This window comes from Protopterus annectens, chromosome 2.part1, assembly GCF_019279795.1.
Source record: "Protopterus annectens isolate FY-2018-M chromosome 2.part1, PAN1.0, whole genome shotgun sequence".
NCBI classification, from domain to species: Eukaryota; Metazoa; Chordata; order Ceratodontiformes; family Protopteridae; genus Protopterus; species Protopterus annectens.
Window position 1 is genome coordinate 153,585,697 of NC_056729.1, and position 20,910 is coordinate 153,606,606.

Here is a 20,910-nt window from a genome sequence, read left to right on the forward strand (position 1 = left end):
AATGTACTGCCAACTCAGACTGGACAACATATGTCTAGTTCAGGCAGGCAGCAATCAGCAAAAAGGGTAGGGTGAAGAATAATTAGACATTTTACACTATGCTGCTTTCACAGTGTACTCAATTCAAGACAGTAGCACTGGAAACAGCACCAGTATCAGTGTGGATACAAATTAATTCAAATTATCAGTGGGCATATGAGAATAACAGCTAATAAACACCCTCACAGGTAATTAGGATGCTTACACAAGGGAACTACAACAGTTTAGAGACAATAAAAAGATGCAAGGTTGTGCAGTTGTATGGCTCATAGCAGAAAAACAATGGAGGCACACACCCTGCTACTGTTCAAGGCTCTTTAAAACAAGCTGAAGGCAGCATAACACCTGGCAAGCTATCAGTGGGCTGCAGAAAGGCATGGGGAGGTAGTACGTGCCTTATGGGACAGACTCCAAAATATATGTAATCAGTAATACAACAGATTGTTTTTCATAGCCCATTTTTTATCAGCCCTATGTGGAGCAATTAGCTGGTCAAATTAAGAATATTCTAATGATAAATATGAGCAACCTATGACAAAGCAATTGGTGAAGAACCAGTGGCTGGCTCCATCCTCAGGGCCACAAAATGGAGTGTAGTACAATGCCTATATCATTACCAAACACTGTCCTACAATGCATAAGCCCACTCACACAGTTTCATCACAGACTGGTACTTAAGAAGAAGCAGTTTTCTGCAGTGAGAAGGGTACCCTGCTTACTTAGCTTCAGGTTAGGTCTGTACTGAAAAAAACAGTGGAGTGATGAAGCTTGCACCACAAAAATATACCATGTGCTTAGTTAGATTTCATGCTCATTTAGTATAGCAGCAGCTTCACGTGTGCAGTGGGCAAGGACATCATAGGATAACATCAAGAAATTTGGAAGATGGAAGTAGATCGCTGATGAAACTTAGCTGAAAAATAACCTCTTCTACCACACCTAACATTTTTCTTTTATTTGCAGAACCTGGGTGTAACCTGTAAGACACACAATGCACCTTCCAACATTACCTTTTGTTGACTGGAGCTTCCTGCATGTTTGATCACCTGGTACCTTGTTGGTGCTCTTCCATGTGAATGGAAACACATGTCTTATACATCACCTCCTGGAACATGGTGACATTACCTACAATGTATTCTGGTACAAAAGGTATAACATGTAAAATTTGTGTTAAAGCCCAGATTATGATATTTACACTGAGGCCACACAGTTTGCTGAGCTGTACACCCTTCCATAATCCTTACTGTTGCCTATTCATGGTGATACTTACATCAAGGGTTCAAATGGCATTTTTGACATGTGCAGTTCTTGCTCTGTATGCCATTCTTCAGCAGGCAGAGTGCTGTCCATCAGTAGGGTACATGGCCCATTTCACCCTGCTTGACCTCTTACAGCTATGCAAAACAGACACCACCATGAACACCCACAACAAAGACTGTAACCTCTTATAGACACAGAAATGGAACATGGCTGGCACAAAAGATTTCCATCCCAAGGAATCCTATACTTACTGAAAATACTTCCTATGCATGTCAAGCAATACTACACAAGGTCTGTATTCAATAATATTCTAAATGAATAGCCAGGAAATCATAAATCTTCTTTGGCATATATAGCATGGTGCTTCTTGACCATGGAGCTTAACTCATTCAACAGTGCTCAGGATTAGCTGGTTATGCATCTCAACGGTCTTTTGAACTGCTTGCCTAGTATATACCTATGACTTTATCAGCCTAATATACAATTACCAAGTACCTTACACATGTGCATGCTGCATATAGAATATATATGCAGACAAATACATCTGTTTATTGATGAATGTATCCCTATAAGCCATCTCTCTTGAATGTCATTACTGCATAGTTTAGTTTACACACTGTACTATTTTTCCTTTCAGAATATCCCCCACTGTGTTTTTTTGTCCTGTAAGGGTACCAACTATATACACACACATAACAAGGTACCTGTAAACAAGCATTTAACTGTTTACTTTAAGAAGTAAGGAAAACAACAAATAGAGGTGTGTTGTACTCTCCAAAGTACCATGAATGAAACTGCGTTGTACTCTCCAAAGTACCATGAATGAAACTGCGTTGTACTCTCCAAAGTACCATGAATGAAACTGCGTTGTACTCTCCAAAGTACCAAGAATGAAACTGCATTGTACTCTCCAAAGTACCAAGAATGAAACTGCATTGTACTCTCCAAAGTACCATGAATGAAACTGCGTTGTACTCTCCAAAGTACCATGAATGAAACTGTGTTGTAGTCTCCAAAGTACCAAGAATGAAACTGCGTTGTACTCTCCAAAGTACCATGAATGAAACTGTGTTGTACTCTCCAAAGTACCAAGAATGAAACTGCGTTGTACTCTCCAAAGTACCAAGAATGAAACTGCGTTGTACTCTCCAAACTACCATGAATTAAAGTGTGTTGTACTCTCCAAAGTACCAAGAATGAAACTGCATTGTACTCTCCAAAGTACCATGAATGAAACTGCGTTGTACTCTCCAAAGTACCATGAATGAAACTGTGTTGTATTCTCCAAAGTACCATAAATGAAACTGCGTTGTACTCTCCAAAGTACCAAGAATGAAACTGCGCTGTACTCTCCAAAGTACCAAGAATGAAACTGAGTTGTACTCTCCAAAGTACCAAGAATGAAACTGAGTTGTACTCTCCAAAGTACCATGAATGAAACTGCGTTGTACTCTCCAAAGTACCAAGAATGAAACTGAGTTGTACTCTCCAAAGTACCATGAATGAAACTGCGTTGTACTCTCCAGTACCATGAATGAAACTGTGTTGTACTGTCCAAAGTACCATAAATGAAACTGTGTTGTACTCTCCAAAGTACCATGAATGAAACTGCGTTGTACTGTCCAAAGTACCATGAATGAAATTGCATTGTACTCTCCAGTACCATGAATGAAACTGCGTTGTACTCTCCAAAGTACCACAAATGAAACTGCTTTGTACTCTCCAAAGTACCATGAATGAAACTTACCCTGTTTCAAATCATTTAATTCATTCCCCTTACTGCTTTATTTAACTATTTGTTTATCTGCTTGTTTACTTATTAATTTCAGTTTGATAACGATGTAAGTGGAAGGTAGACAGACCCTTTTGAATCAAAACCTGTGCCCCATGGTACAAGACACAAACAGAAAATTGTAAACAGAATAAAGAATTATACCACTTTCTGAAAGAATGTCAAACAGTTTGGCAAAATGCAGAAGTGAAATTCAAGCAAGATGATAGTTGAAAAAAATATAAGAAATGGAAATGAGGTCAAATTGTAACTACTATTTTGCATGTAAGAATGGCATTATTGCTCACACCTGAAATATTTGTATGTATGTACATATGTAAAATGTATAAATATAAATAAGCTGTTTAATAGAGTGGCTATGTTAAGTATAGAAGGGTCTCTCCATTTTATTTTATTAGTTTTATGTGCAATGGTGTTCTTTAAACTAATGAATGTGTATTACAGATGTCTTGCATTGTTATGATTCATAGGCAAATTCTCTTTGCAACAAAATATTACACTTGCTTTTATTTGAAATTTACACTGTTTCACTGTAAACATGTTAAATTATATCTATCTATGCCTAGATATGATAGTTATATAACAGTCAAATAAAACCATGACTTCATGTGGAACGTGTGTGTCTGTTTGCTTGCTTATTTTGTGAAATAAATGACACTACAATTTCACATGGAATATGTGTGTCTGTTTACTTATTTATGTAAATATAAAGTTGTACTGGCTAGTTCTAATTAGAAACAAAAAGGTCTGTCTAGTGTATAGAAATATTCATGCAATAAAAGCCTTGATTTCTTGTGATTTCATAACATTTCAGTTATAATTGAAGGCATGCCTCTCAACCTCATAGTGCAGAGAGAAAAGCCTTGCCAGAAACATTTAATTGGCTAAAGTAGTTACCGAGTAAAGGACAGTGACTTTACTCAAAAGTATTACACAACAGTAATAAGGTGCAAGCAAAAGACATGAGTCCATATGACTCAAAGATTACTATTTACTCCCCATAAAATACCCTCTACCACTTAGCCCACCACTGTTACTAAAGCACGGGTCCTCACTGCATTCACCAGAGATAAACACACTACAGCAATGAGCCTTGATAACATCCAGGAATACCGCCATTTTAGTTTGAGAATTGACTCCTCAGGCTCACTAGAATGTCTATTCAGCCACAGCCTACAGCCAGGCTTCGTCTCTAGGAAATGCAGTACCAATTATCCCTCTATATAAAGGTGGACCATCAACAGACCCAGGAAACTACAGACCCATAAGTTGGACTAGTATTATATACAAGGCCATGGAAAAAGTTATAATGGCTCTAATAACTACATAGGAAATCTTCAAACACTGGACACATCCTAGTTTGGGTTTGTCAAGGGTAGATCACACCTACTAAACCCAGTGCACTACCTTGAGAAGACTACTTGAGCCATGGATGATGGGCAAAAAAGTACATGCTGCCTACCTCGTCCTGGTAAAGGCATTCAACACACTACCTCACTTAGGTATTACGGACAAACTCCAAAATTTAGACATAAATCCCTGCATAACCCGATGGATAGCCAAATGGCTTATGGATAGGACACATGAAGTTAGGGTGGGGGGATACACCCCCACTAATAGGCCTGTCAATAGAGTGGTGTTCCACAGGACTCAGCACTTGCACCTCTCCTGTTTGGAAAAAACTTCTCTGACGTCATAGCAAATACAAAGGGTCTTTGGGTGATGAACTCTGCAGATGATTGTAAGTTGGGTGCAATGACTTATTCCTCCAGAGATGTAGATATCCTTGAGGAGGTTGTGAGAGACAAGTAAGTGATGCCAGAAACATAGCCTAATGCTCAATGCCAAAAAATGCACATTCATACCCTCTTATCAGCTACTAATAAGGCCCTTACCAAAGGGTGTCCAATCTTACTGTGCAATATTACTATTATCCAAATATTTTATTATTTTTATTTAATTGCTTTCCTTACAAATTTGTGTAACAATAACATGTTGGAATCCAGAAATAAATATAATACCCAATATCAGATATAGTGAAATATAGGAAAGGGTAGGATACTGGTTAGCAATGAGCTTTTCTTTAAATAAGCTATACTTTACTGGGTATGACACTGCTGTATGCAACATACAGTATTTTATATAGCATATGTCATGGGCAGAATAAGGTTAAAACAATAAAAAAGACACCTGGGTACACAAGACACAGGATAAAAAAAATGCCTGATCCTCATATGCTCACTGTTTCCGGGACTGGAAAAACTGACAGGGTAGAATCTTCAAGACACAGAAACATTCCATAATTGGGTTAGACTGGGCTGAGTGGAGGATGCACCCCCCCCCCCTACTGTAGAAGGAAATAGTAGTCCACAAAAACTGATAGGCCAGAAAAGAGCCATAAATATGATAGAAGATGATTTGCCATAAAAATCCAGAAAACCACAAATTTTATGAGGAACAGACCAAAAATAAGAGGCAAAAATCTGGAAATCCCTGACAATCTAGACAGCTGAGAGGTATGTCTTTCATACAGAGACACATAAAGTGATAAAATACCACAATTTACAGGTGGAAATGTGGGTAATGTGAAGTAAGCACACCCAGACAGTTCCAACAGTGCTAGGAGCAATGAGTCTTATAAAAAACATGCCAAACAGGGCATTATATGCAAATTTGGCCAGATTAGTGCCAAGTATTATAGAGTGAGTATAATCTCTTGCTCTTGAGACAATACCTTTAATCAAATGTGCTACATAGAAAGTCTTCCTTAAAACAGTAGGCACGTGGTGGTTGAAGTTAAGGCTGTAGTCAATTTGTGATCCCAGAACCCTTAAAACTTCGTGGGTACATCGGGTATTGTTGATGATTTGATAGTGTAATGGGACATTGCTTGTGCAGAAGGGAATGATGATGCATGTCTTTGCTTTCAGGTTGAGACTGTGACTGATATACCAGTCACTGGTCTGCATGAGACCTTCCTGGAGTATACTGACATCATTGAGGATTCAATGATTGCACCTAGTTTGCAGTCATCTGCAAACTTTGTCAGCCACAACCCCTTAGTTTTGACCTGAACTTTTGATATTCAAAACTTCTAGCAAAGACAACAGCAAACAAATGATTTGTGTGTTAATCATGGGTTACCTTCAGTGCCTTGAAATGCAGCATAGTTTATGTTGATAAAGCTTATATCTCTACCACTTAGCTTATATCTGTACCACTCACTCTGGCACAGTCACCAGGTACTTGGGTCTCTGTAGGTTCATAGAATAGTAGCAGGCTAACTGCCCTTGTGGGCCATTTTAAGCCTAGCCAATTACCCCATGTGAGAATCCAACACTGCACCTTATGTTTGTCAGGTAAAAACCTTAACCATTATGCCAACCTCCCACAAAGTTTACCCCCTTTCCAAGTATTGAGCCCAGGACCATGTCAACTACAGCATAATATGTTAGCCCACTAGGCCAACTCAGCACGAAATAATCACCCATTCCAAGTCTCAAACCCAGGACCCTCTGAACAACAGCATTGTGCATTAGCCCACTAGGTCAACCTTACCAAATGCATTCCCTATTTGTGAAATGGGTTGACTTTACATATCAAGCACAGTACTTATCTTGCAACCTTTATAACACGTTTGGACAATTGTAAGAGTTCAGGACACAACTAATAAAAAGAGCAAATCCATTTGATTAAAAATGTGCTGTTTTAAACTCACAAAAGAAAAGTAAATATTCTTTTCTTTCAGTTTTTTGTGGATGAAATAAGTTTCATTTTTCTGACCTTGTTATATCTACCAGCAGGGAAAACTACTAATTGGAGTCTGGGTATGTTATGTACTGCCTGATTAACATACCAAACAAACAAATAAATAAAGAATAAAAATGTATTACTTTTGTATACTTTAAGCGGAGCTAGTGTTAAGACACTTTTTGTTACCTCTGGCTTACTAAATGTTCCTAATCTAGCCTCTAGAATGTGTAACCGCTGACACTGCTATTTGTGCTTGATTGTATTTGTTAGTATGATAGTGCTTGAATTCTAGAATTGCTAAGTAAGTACACTACAACTGTATGTAGGACTGCTTCGTAAATTACTACTGTTAAATGTCTCTGTTAACATTATTGCATCCAAACACTGCTGCTGCTTGGTGGCAAGCTTAGTGTCTATACCTTAGTCCTTAAAGTACTATCTTTTTTAAATGTACTACCTAAGGGTTTTACTGTAGATTAACCACTAGATACACCATAACACTGCTCATAAACCTACAAATACTAGATTTTACTATAGGATGAATGAAAGTATAATATTGTTACAACAGTGTTTTGCACCACGCAATGCTTACTATGCTAACCTTTGTTTCCACCATTATATTTCTCTCCCTCCCTTACCTAGCTCTACAAGGACCTGAATCTCTTCTTAACCTCAAGCTCTATTGGGACCTTGTGGCCCATCCACACTGCTTTGGCTGCACCTACCTGACTGTCTCTTCTGACATCCTCAAATTAAAGAAGGAAGAAAGTAGGTTATTAGTATCTAACCTCTTGTGCTGTACGTCTCTAGTTTTCTGCCCTACCAGTGTCCTAAGGCTACCCTGAATCTGAGTTTCAGCTGCTCTTCCCCACCCTCCACCTCCTTCTCCTCCTCCCTTCCCCTCTTCTAGCTACCACTTAAGCCAGCAACTCCGCTCTGTCTGTCCTGCCTCACTGTCACTGGTCTTTCCAGAGCTCCTGACTAGCTGAGTCTTCCTACACCTTCACCTTTTTTCTCCCTATACCACCGTTGTCCACTAGGTGGCGCTCTAATCCCTCTCCCTCATTCTTCTCTTCACTTTTACTCTATCCCTGTCTCACCTCTTCATCTTATTATCTCCCCTTTCCCTTAACATCTATCCCTCTCAGCACTACACTACTCCTCTCCAGATTTCTCCCCTCTTACTTTACTGCACTTTTCCTATTCCTGGATATCCACCATCCTGCCTAACCCTCCCCTACTGCTCTTACATACTTAACTAAAGCTACCTGCATCTCTGATTGTCTCCTCTCTACTCCTCATTCTCTTGTGTGTGCCCTTCCACGCTTTCCCTACCCTACCCCCAAATCCCACCCACTCCCAGTGGTTCTACCTTTATACACACCAAACCACACCCCTTCCTCCTCCCACCTACTTGTTAACTACTCACAACCTGCATCTAACCACACCTTCCTCCCACACCTCTGTCACTACTACTCTCTACTACTGGTTACTTCACCCCAAACCATTTCCAACTCCTTCCTTCCTATAGTTCTTCCTGCATTTTCTGCCTAGCCTTGCTCTTCTTTTCCAACCACACAACAAGAAACCCATATTACCACTCTTTTAAACATGCCTACTATATCTAAACTCCCCACACCAAATGTCTCCCTCATATCAATCTACTTACCTATCCTTTCTATCCTTACATCTGCCTACCTCCTCTCCTACTATGAGAAACCCAATTTATCCCTCACAAACCTACCTACAAAACACACTACCACACCAAACATAGTCTACTCCACAAACACATAAACATAACTTTCTGCCATGTTACTTGTTACCACAATACCACCGATATATCCATATAAAGCTACTGAACCATAACACAAAGAAATGGAAACTTCTCTCAAACATCCCACATTACCTTATACCCTCATCCATAAATCAACTCTTAAAGGATGGGGACATTCACCCTAATCCAGGCCCTACCACAGCAGTTTCACTAAACAACCACCCCACATCTGACCAAAATCCCACTGGTCTAATTAAACAAACTAACTCCCTACTAATAGCGCACCTAAATGCTCGCAGCATAAATAACAAAATCTCCCACATTCACGCTCTACTTGAAACTCATCCAATCGATATTTTCTGCCTTACAGAAACTTGGCTAAAACCAGGGATCAGAGATAACGAAATAATTCCTCCTGGTTTCAACATTCTAAGGCAGGACCGCCTAAAACGTAAGGGAGGAGGAGTAGCACTCCTTTATAAAATGGACTCCAGATCTCCTCTATTAATGACATCCCACCCTTGCAAAATAAAGCTGAAATCCTCATCTCTAAACTGCAGATTAATCCTAAAAAATCCATCTACATAATTTGTCTCTACTTACCCCCTGGTAATAACAACATAATTATTGAAGAAATCCTTGGATGGGTGTCTACAGACTACCCACAAGAAACTATAGTACTAGGTGACTTCAATTACGACTGGAAAACCATTAATACCACTAACCCATCCACTATTACTAATCTCCATGGCTTTACTCAAACTATCAACCAAACCACCAGAATTAACAAACCAAATAACAAAGAAAGTACCTTAGACTGGATCCTTACAAAAGACCCAACCTCTTACATGGTGGGCACCTTACCAGACGATCTTAGTGATCACATGCTTACCTACATAATTAGACAAAAGAATGATATCTTTATCACCCCAACATACAGAACAATTCGATCTAGAAACAATTCAACCCGACCTCTTCCAGAACGAACTTAAAGCTTGTGATTGGAAACCTGTTAAAAACCTTCCACTCAATGAAGCTGTAACATACTTTAACTCACAATTTCTTGCTATCCTAGATAAGCATGCTCCCCAACGATCTATTAGAATGAAGCATAAACCAGCCCCATGGCTAACACTTGAAACTAAGAATAAAATACTACAAAGAAATAAAGCTTGGCATAACTGGAGAACTAACAGAACCTCTCCTGATAGACAAATCTTCAAACAATTTAGAAATATGACAAAAAGGGCTATTCTATCTGACAAAAAGAACTACTATAGCAAGCTTCAACAAACACACCAAAAACAACCTCAGAAATTCTGGGCAAGCATCAATAGTCTCCTTAAACCTGGTCACTGTAGTACACCACCTCCTCATGATGCTGACCAAAACACCCCACTCCAAACTGCAAATAATTTCAATACCTACTTTACAGAGACCATCCAGTCCTTGGCAAGCCAGCTGTCTACTGACACTAGGAACCAAACATCAAATAGTTCTTTAACCCTACCAACTTTCACATTTCACCCCATCTCTACAAACTCTATCTATAAAATCCTCATAAAGCTTAAACCTTCTTCCCCTCCAGACCAACTACCTGCAGAATATCTGCAAATAGCAGCAAAATCCATTGCCATTCCCATATCCATCCTACTAAATAGAACCATTAATGAAGGTATCATCCCTGATATTTGGAAAGTCTCTCATATCATCCCACTTCACAAAGGTGGAAAATCCACTGACTATTCTAACTACAGACCAATAGCTCTTCTTTCACCCTTAGCTAAAGTCATGGAAAAATGTATTCACCATCAGTTACTTAACCACTTAATAAAATACAATATCTTGGCTACTTGCCAACATGGCTTTAGGCCATTTCACAGTACCACCACAGCCCTTCTATCCTTCACTGATACCATTAATAAAAACCGTAATAACAGCACCTCTCTTCTGCTCTCTTATCGACTTGTCAAAGGCTTTTGATATGGTCAACCATCCCATACTGATAAATACCCTTGAACTTCTGGCTCTCGACCCCAGCTATTCAATGGTTTAAATCCTACCTTAACAATAGGCAACAAGCAGTTGTCTGGCAAAATAAACTATCATCCCTTCTACCAGTCTCCATAGGAGTTCCCAGGGCTCAATACTAGGACCTTCTCTTTTAAGCTCTTTATCAACGATCTTCACATTGCAGTCCCAGAGGCCACCTGTATTCAATATGCCGATGATTCCACACTCATTTGCTCTGCTAACTCCACCTCAGACCTCCACTATAAAACCCAAAGGGTATTTAACATGGTTGAAGAATGGTTCCTTAAACGTTGCCTACTTCTCAATGCCAAAAAAAACAAACTGCTACTATTTCCACCTACCAATAGGTCCCCACCCATTGATCTCTCTATTGTATCTAGCAAAGGCACCCTGATAACACCTGAACAATCTACCAAACTGTTAGAGTGACTATCGACAACAACCTCACCTATGATATTCACATTAACAACACCATACAAGCAGTGAACAGAAAATTGGTTCTCTATACAGAATCAAACCTTTCCTTACTCCACAAGCCAGAACCACCATTGCCCACTCTCACTTAATCTCTACACTTCTCTATGCTTCATCTATTTATACTAATCTAAAAGAACTAACCTCCAAAATTATCACATGCTTATAACAATATCGCCAGATTTGCTACCAGCAACCCATACAAGACACACCATTGTCTTAATCTTAAGCTACTCAACTGGCTTGAATTACCTAACTTACTAACATTTTCCCAACTCATCATTGCTCATAAAATCTTTTATCAACCTAAAAATACGCCTATTCTCACTAACCTTATCACCCCATACACAAATCTAACATCACTTCGTTCCTCTACTAAATTACTTGTCTGTACTATGAAGTCTAATAACTTGTCAGGTGATAGCATTTTCTCTAACACTGTTGGCAAACAATGGAACCTCCTACCAACAGACCTAACTCAATTACCATCCCTTTCTCTTTTTAAACTAAGACTCAAACTTCACCTAAAATCTCACTGGATGTGCCCCTGCACAAACCCTGACTAACTGCTTCCTCTTTCACTTCTATCTTCCTACTGCCTAAAGCCACTTTCACCCTTTACCCCACTAATGTAGACTACTGATCCCCATTCTTTGCTCCCTGACTTCTCCTCTCTTCCACATACTTTCCTCCCCAACCGCCCCTTCTCTCTCATGATTACAAAGGTTTGCATATAATTTTTAATACTTACAAGCATAGTATTCCTTCTAACTAACTACCCCAAATATTACGAATGAGTAGTCTCATCAAAAAAAAAAAAAAATATTACACACTAATGTTTTTATGTAACAATTGCTGTTTTTATAATATCTGTCATAACTTCTATATTACTTTTGTATGTTTTTCTTGGAGCTTTTCTCCCCGGGCCTCTACTGAAAATGGACATGTATCCAGCTAGACTAGCCCGGTCAACAAATGTAAAATAAAAAATAAAAATAAAATACTTAGGTAATAGTTCATAACACATTTTCATCAGCCAGTTTAGGTCCAAGTCATTTACTCACAAAACATATTCATACCCAAATTTGTCTCAGCATTAATAAGCAATCTCATTCAATAACAAAGAAGAACAATCACAACTGGTTATCATTAAATATGTGCAAACTGGTCTCTCTGCAATGCAAACAAAAGCTATTAGCACATCATTTTAGCTTTTATCTACCATCACCAGTAGCTACAACACAAAAAGACAGCCAGCGTGGGGAATTCACAGCTGGGTTTCTGTGAAGATACTGAATACCATTAGTAACCCCCCTGCATCTTGTTATTAAAGCCTTGCTACTAAATATTTAATTTATGTATGTATGTGTGTTTGTATGTAGGTATGTGTATATGTATTTATTTAATTACTGAAACCAAAAACATATTAAATTTACAGTCATAAACCATAAAGGTCAAATACACATACAGATACACACACACATCTTGCAGCTCTCCAGAATGTAGGTGAACACATCACATTTGTTCTCATAGGTTCATAGGTGTGTACTAGGCTAATGGCCCTGGAGCCTTTACAAGCCTAGCCCATAGGATTACTCTGGCATCATGCCACCTGACCTTAGTTCCCAGTGCTTTTGTCGAGTAGAGCCACTGGAGTGATCACCGGTGTGAGTTTTCTTTTTCCCACCCACTCATCAAGATTTGTCTTGAAGAGGGCCAGTGAGGTGCTCTATTTGACATGTATGGGAAGTCTATTACATAGCATGGGCAGTCACTGGGTTATGAACCTGTTCCTCCAGCACACTCTGTTGATTGTGGTAATGAGGTTAAGGTCTCTGTAGCATGTGGTGCGAAGGGATTGGGATTTCTTTAGATCTGGGTCAGACATGGCTTTGTAAGTCAAGCAGAGATCGCCTCTAAGTAGGCGATATGAGACAGAGAATAGTTGGAGTTTTTTCAGTCTGTCCATACAGGACAAGTGTTTAAGGCCTAGGATCCTCTTCGTGAGGTACTTTTGCGGCCTCTCCAGTTGTTGCAGGTGTCCAGTGAGGTACATGCCAAATGGGGCATTGTACGCTATGATTGGCCTAATGAGGGAAGAGAAGAGGGAGACAATGACCTCTTTCGTCCTGGATGCAAAACACTTAATAATGGGATGTGTCACGTAGAAGGACTTTCTGATCACAGTGGCAATGTGGTGGTCAAAAGAGAGGTTGCCGTCAACCTGTGTTCCCAGATCTCTTATAACAAACACCTTCTGTGTTTGTGGACTACCATCGATGTGGTAATTCGTGGGAACCATGTTTTTCCCAAAGGGGGTGATGACACATTTTTTGGCATTGAGCTTAAGGCCATGGTTCTGACACCATTTGTTGGTTTCAGTGAGGCCTTTTAAACTGCAGCAAACTGTCTTCTAGCAACAGTTGCTGCAGTTAAGACCAGACAGAGAGAGCTACTGTACCGATGTTTGGCTGCAAGTGAAAGCCGGCTTTTAAAAGCCGGTATTACATTCAGGAGAGATCGGGATCGGCTGGTCCCGGGCTATGCAGACCTCCCAACTGTCCATATTTTTGCAGACTATCCAGATTTTTAGCTCATATTTTTGGTCCGTTCTTCATTAATTTGGGGTTTTGATGCCAAATCACCCAGGGCTACAGCCAGTAAATAATAAAGTATATTTGAATGACAGACATGATATGCTTCGGAAAAAAAAAAAACATGCTATCACTAATCCTGTTATTCTAACAATGTTCTAAGTTTATTGGGTCCATGTTTTCCTGATTATTGTGCTAAAAGTTTACGAGGTATACTGTTGCCGCCCTTGCTTTGTCAGTGTGCTTTTTTACCATTGCCCTTGGATCAGTCTTCTAAAATGTAGGAACTAGAGAGACAGTCTTGCAGTTTACACAGGGGAAAAGAACTGCAATGGGAATAGGATATAAAGTGATTGCTGGGCAGGGACTTAACTATGATCTCACAAAAAAGGAGAATGCTAACAAGGCGGGTGGGATTGTTTGGACGTCATTACTGATGTCACAAACAGGGAGGTGATTAGCTTAGGGGGTGGTAGTGTTTTCAGCTTCGGTCCGAGGCAGTAGTGTGATTTTTAGAAATGAGACAGTGCCCCTTTAACGTTCTCCTACTGGGGAGGTTCAGTGAAGGTGCTTCAGTCCTTTTCAGTTCTATAATGGGTTCCAGGATGTTTTTTAACATCTGACTTTCATAGCCTCTCACTAGAAAATTATTCTCTAAGATGTTCAGGTTTCTCAAAAATGGTTCCATCTCTATGGTAATTCTAGATACTCTATAGCCTTGGGACTTCACTACATTATACTTGGTTTTGTAGGATGTAGACTTTTACTGTGGAGTAATAAGTTAACCCTTGCTGGTTTTCTGAATAGATCAGTGGTGATTCTGTTATTGTTGGTGTCCTTGAAAATCTGCATATCTAAGAAAGTGGTTGAAGTATAGCTATGGGAAGAGATAAACTTCAGAAAGGGGGTTGTTTGATTGAGGTAAGTGATAAAATCTCCAAGCTGCAAAGTGTCACCTTCCCACACAATAAAGATGTCAATAAAATGTAAATAGCATGTGATATTCTGCATGTAGTCTGTGTTGTTTACCGCAGAGTCCTCCTCTCACTTGCCCAGGGCTATGTTAGCTATGCTGGGAGCCATGGCAGCCCCCATTGCTATACCAATGTTTTGTTTGTAGTGTTTACCATTGAAAGTAAAGAAATTGAAGTCCAGTACAAGATTAATGAGCTTGCTTAACTTTTGCAGTTGTGCCTGTGTACCTTGATTATGCAATGACGAAAGCGATCTTTGTTAGCAATAGGTTATGAAAATAGAATATGATTTTTCCAATTGATTTTTTACATGCTAAGTGTGTGTATATATATATATATATATATATATATATATATATATATATATATATATATATATACAAATATATATATATACATATATATATATATATATATATATATATATATATCTATATATTGATTGCCAAATGGACTAAGGTTGTAATCTACTTTTTAATCTGGTTAAATAAGAGGTACCACATCATTATAAATTTTATTTAAAGTACATAAGGGTTATATTATTATGACAGCTACTACACAGGGCAGGACCAGCTCGAATGTCACACTGATGGGGAAAGGGATATGAATTTAACATGTGTACCAATAACACTTTGTTTTACAGCACAATAAACCACTCCCTTTCCTGATAAAAAGTATATATATATATATATATATATATATATATATATATATATTTAGAAAGCTTGTGAGGAAATTATTACTCAGTTTTTCTTTTACTTGGATCGCTTGTCTATGTACTTAATAAATGATTTTTGACTGGAAACAGACTGCCTGCCTTGCTTGGATTACTTTCAAATACTTAGTAATTCTGTACAATTATATATTATTTATTTTTTTATTTATTTTTCCTTAAGACGAGTTTACATTCGCTACTTCTACTACTTTTGTCTGATCCGATTAATATAGAGTGATTAACTAGAGATATATGGACTGAAAATCTTCCACACAGAGAAGTTTCTTACACTGTTTTGTTTTTGAACCCACTAAACTTGTTTAGAGTGTTGTTTTGAGACTTCGGGGATACCACTGAGATTACTTGTTTTTTAATATAGTTCAATTTCTTACAGACTTGGTTTAAAATAAAATTCTACCAGGCAAGATTATTTTTTTTATTTATCTAGTTTTTTCTGTGTGTGTGTGTGTGTGTGTGTGTGTGTGTGTGTGTGTGTGTGTGTGTGTGTGTGTGTGTGTGTGTGTGTGTGCGTGTGTGTGTGTGTGTGTGTGTGTGTCTGTGTGTGTGTGTGTGTGTGTGTGTGTGTGTTTCCTCAGAGTCCATATCTTTTATGTTGTCATGGTCTCTTCCAGACATATTTCTAATTACCTTTAATCTCATGATGAGTGAAATAAAAGCTTTACCTCTAATCATGGAATTTTACTATTTTTTGCAACAGTTTCTTTCTTCTGTTGTAGAGTTTGTTTATGGCAGGGGACCACGAGATTGGCTTCCTTTTTTTTTTGGAGGATAGTTAATGGTTTCCTCTCCAGTCCAGCTGCTGAATCTGGGAATCTTGAGGCAATGTTACAACTGCCTCATGTACACGGACAACCCTCTCCTCCTCCAAACAGGTTCAAACATATGTGAGAGATTCAACCATATAGCCAAACTGGAGGTTGAGAACTCTCATCTCAGAAATGGGGTAACCAGTCAGGAGGAGAAGGTAACCTCACACAACACTAATCCAGTCTCACATAGTCCTACCACAACAGCAAACCAAACACATAAACACACAAAAGCATACTCGGAGGCTCTAAATAAAAATCTACCTAAGCAGCAGAGACCTCCAAAGCAGACATCCAAGCAAACGCTACCCCACAGCAAAACATGTGCAACACATAGCTCACAAAGTCAGTGTGTCAAACGGTCACAGCCCTTAAGGCTGAATAACACACCTGATACACTTGTAATAGGTGATTCTATAGTCAGACACACTGACATCCCGCTCACCAGGCTGAACAAGGAGAAGGTCACAGTGAGCTGCCTGTCGGGCGCTAGGATCCGCCACATAACACAAGCACTCAGGTCACTCCAAAGCAAGTACAAATATGACTCTGTCATAGTACATGCTGGTGTGAATGACCTGAGACATACCTCCCTCGACTACATGAAAAGAGACATAGAGGAGCTCTCCGATCATGTAGCCCAGGCTGGTATGACCCTGACCTTGAGCAGCATCTTACCCTCACCTAGAATGATGCCGCAGTATAAAGACAAAATGATCGATTTTAACAATTGGCTAAAATTTTGGTGTCATTCAAAGGGGATCCAGTGCCTGTCAGCCTGGGATGACATGCTCGACAAGCCAAGTTGCTTCGCTAGGGACAGCTTGCACCTGTCACCCCTGGGCTTTCAGATACTGGCAAAGGCTCTTGCCACCCCCATAGTGCCTTTTTTAGGCAAGGCTCAAAAGACAAACCCACCTCCATAGAAAACACAAAGGACAAGAAACTTAGGGTAATGCTGCTAAATGCCAGAAGTCTAAACCTCAAAATGAATGCACTTGAAGCTCTCCTCAGTATGGAGAACATCGATATCTGCACAGTGACAGAAACCTGGTTCAAGGCTCCAGAGAGCACCCCAGCACTACCAGGTTATACCTCATATCATGCTTTTCGGCCCCAAACCTCGGACCGAACCACAAAAGGAGGGGGAGTATCCATATTTATCAAGGATACCCACACCTCCAGGTTAGTGGCATTGCACGAAGCATCAGAAACCATCCATGTGCAACTAACAGTGGGCAAAACTGCCTTTCAGTTTATAGCATGCTACAGACCACCATCTCAAAATCAGGAATCCCACCCGGCTTTCCTGAAAACATTGGAGAACATGAAGATCTCTCCAAACACCATTATATTGGGTGACTTCAACTACCCAAACATAGACTGGGAGCATTACTCAAGCCCCAACGCCCTAGCCCAAAGGTTCCTGGAATTTATAAACTCAAATGCCATGGAACAACTAGTCACAACTCCCACAAGAGGGGAAAACATACTTGACCTGATCATCACCAACATGGGGACCCTATGCTCCACACCAGAAGTATACCCCCTCGTTGGTAAGATCAGACCATAAATTAATTTCACTGGATATCCAAAACCCGACCCCACCCCCAGCCCAGAAAACCACAGTGAAAAACTTCTCAAAAGCGAACTTCACACTTCTTTAAACCAAGGTGGAATCCTTCAAGTCCCCGGGCCAGTGGAAACTACGGCCCAAACCACTGAATCCTATATAAACGCATTCTATGGACACCTCCAGGAATGCATGAATCATGCTATCCCAAACAAAACCAAGACCCAATCGTCCAAAGGCAGGCGTCCAGTTTGGTGGACCCCAGCCATAAATAAGTTGTACAACAGAAGGAGGAAGCTACTACATGATAGAGCAAAATCCCTAAAAGGGAAGGCACCCCTGATCAGTACTAGCAAAAAATTATGATCCCTCATAAAATCTTCCAAGGCCAGCTTTGAGAGAAAAATTGCACAGGACACTAAAGACAATCACAAGGCTTTCTTTAGCTATGTTAGGAACCTGGGATGCAACTCCCAGATATGCTCAGAGTTGATTCTAAATGACAAAAAATACACTGAATCCACAGACATTGCCAACATCCTGGCAGACAGGTTCAGTGCAAACTTCTCCCCCCCTTCCCCCGCAAAAGAGCAAATATCTATCCCAGCAGAGTGCAGCCTCCCTAACATCTCAGATGCTCAGATGAAAGCCGCCCTCTCCAAAGCAAAAAACACTGCTTCAATGGGACCAGACGGTGTCCCGGGTTGCGTCCTACATGAACTCAAAGAAGAACTAAACCCTCACGTAAAACTGCTGTACAATCTCAGCCTCACTACAGGATATGTACCCAAAGAATGGCGTACAGCAACAGTGGTCCCACTTCACAAAGGTGGTGCCTCAACGGACCCTGGTAACTATCGCCCCATAAGCCTAACTAGCCTTATCTGCAAGGCCATGGAGAAGATCATCATGGAACTCATAAACAAAGACATTGGGGACCTACCGACACTAGATTCGACCCAATTCGGCTTTGTCAAGGGCAGATCCTGCCTCTTGAACCTGGTCGACTTTTTCGAAACAGTCACCAAGGCCAAAGATGAAGGGAAGGTAGTCCACACAGCCTATATGGACCTTGCAAAGGCATTTGACACAATACCCCACTCAGGCATCATAGATAAGCTATCCAGCTTAAATATAAACCCCTATGTCACAAGATGGGTTGCTAACTGGCTCAAAGACAGAACCCACAGAGTCAGAATTGCCGGAGCCATGTCAAATTCGAAACCGGTTACAAGTGGTGTCCCACAAGGCTCTGTCCTGGGACCTCTCTTGTTAGGCATATACTTCTCTGAGGTACAGGCCAACACGGGAGGACTATGGCTGACCAAGTTCGCAGATGACTGCAAACTGGGTGCCATAATTGACTCTCCAGCTGACACGAACATCCTCCAAAAAGGTCTCACAGAGACGGATAACTGGTGCCAGAGCCATGGCCTAAAGCTAAATGCCAAAAGTGTATAGTCATACCCTTTGGCAAAACAAAGTGCCCACAAATTGCCACATAGGTGGTAACCCATTAAGTACGGAAGAAGTAATTAGGGACCTGGGGACCCAAGTTGATAGCAATCTCTCCTTTGACAACCACATTGCCAAAGTGGTTAGAAAGACCTTCTACATAGCCTACCTTATCACAAAAGGATTCACATCTAGATCAAGTGAGGTAATAGTGCCCCTTTATTCATCTCTCATCAGGCCCATCATAGAATACAATGCCCCTTTTGGGATGTACCTTACCCGACACTTGCAGCAACTAGAAAGACCCCAAAAATACCTCACAAAGAGGATCAAGGGACTCAAACAGATCCCATATGCTGCCCGGTTAAAAAAACTCCAGCTCTACTCAGTTGCATACCGCCTACTTCGAGGCGATCTATGCCTGACATACAAAGCTATGTCCAACCCAGAATTAATGGACATGCTCCACCTCAGAAAATCTAAATCCCTTAGGACCACGCGCTCGAGGGACTTGAACCTCAGCACAGAAATAAATAGAACATGCTGGAGGGACAGATTCATAACCCAGAGGCTCCCTTCACTCTGGAATAGAATCCCAGTCCATGTTAGGCAGAGCACCTCACTAACTCTCTTCAAGAGGAATCTTGATGAGTGGATGGGAGATCGTAGGTTTACCCCGGGGATTACTTCCGTGTCACTACTAGACAGAGGCACAGTAAACAAACCTTAAAAAGGGCACAGCAAACTCAAATCAAAGGGTGGCGAAAGCCAAACACACTCGGGCTAGGCTTATAAATGCCCCAGGGCAGATAGCCTAGTATGAACCTATGAACCTATGAACCTATAGCATCTTGGTTCTGTTAGAGATAGCACGATCCATGCACTCTTGTAAGTGCTTATAAAGTGCATTTGTGAAGGATTCAGCAGTCATACTTCTATTGTCCATCTGCATGAGTGTCGTAAAGTTTGCCACTTCTGTCTTAAGAAGCATGAAGTTGGCTTTGCAGAAATTTTTTACGATGGTTTCCCTAATGGAGTTGGGGGTGGGATGTGGCTGTCTAGGGTGATTAGCTTGTGGTCGTATCTGACCAACGAGGCATTGACCTCTGATGTGGAAAACCGGTCGCCCATGTTGGCAATGACCAGGTCTAGGATATTGCTGCCCCTGGTGGGGGTGTAGATAAGTTAATCCAAGGCATTGGAATTTATGAATTCCAGAAAACATTGAGCAAAAGAGTTGGTACATGAGTAGTTTTCCCAGTTAATGGTGGGGGTAATTGAAATCACCCATTATTAGGGTGTTGGGTTGTACCCTAATATTTTCCAGTGTATCAAGAAATGAGGAGTGGGAATCCTGGGGCATGGTGGGGGATCTGTAGCAAGTTACAATTTGGATTGCGGTTTTGCCCAGAGTTAGTTGCACTTGGATAATCTCGGATGCATTATGCTGAGCAACTAGCCTGCAGGTGTGGATATCCTTAATGAATATGGACACTCCTCTGCCTTTAGTGTTTTTGTCCAGGTTAGGTGGCCGAAAGGTGTGGTATGAATTATATCCTGGTAATGCAGGGGTGCTCTCTGGAACCTTGAACTAGGTCTCTGTCACTGCACAGATATCGATATTCTCCATTTTAAGGAGTGCCTCG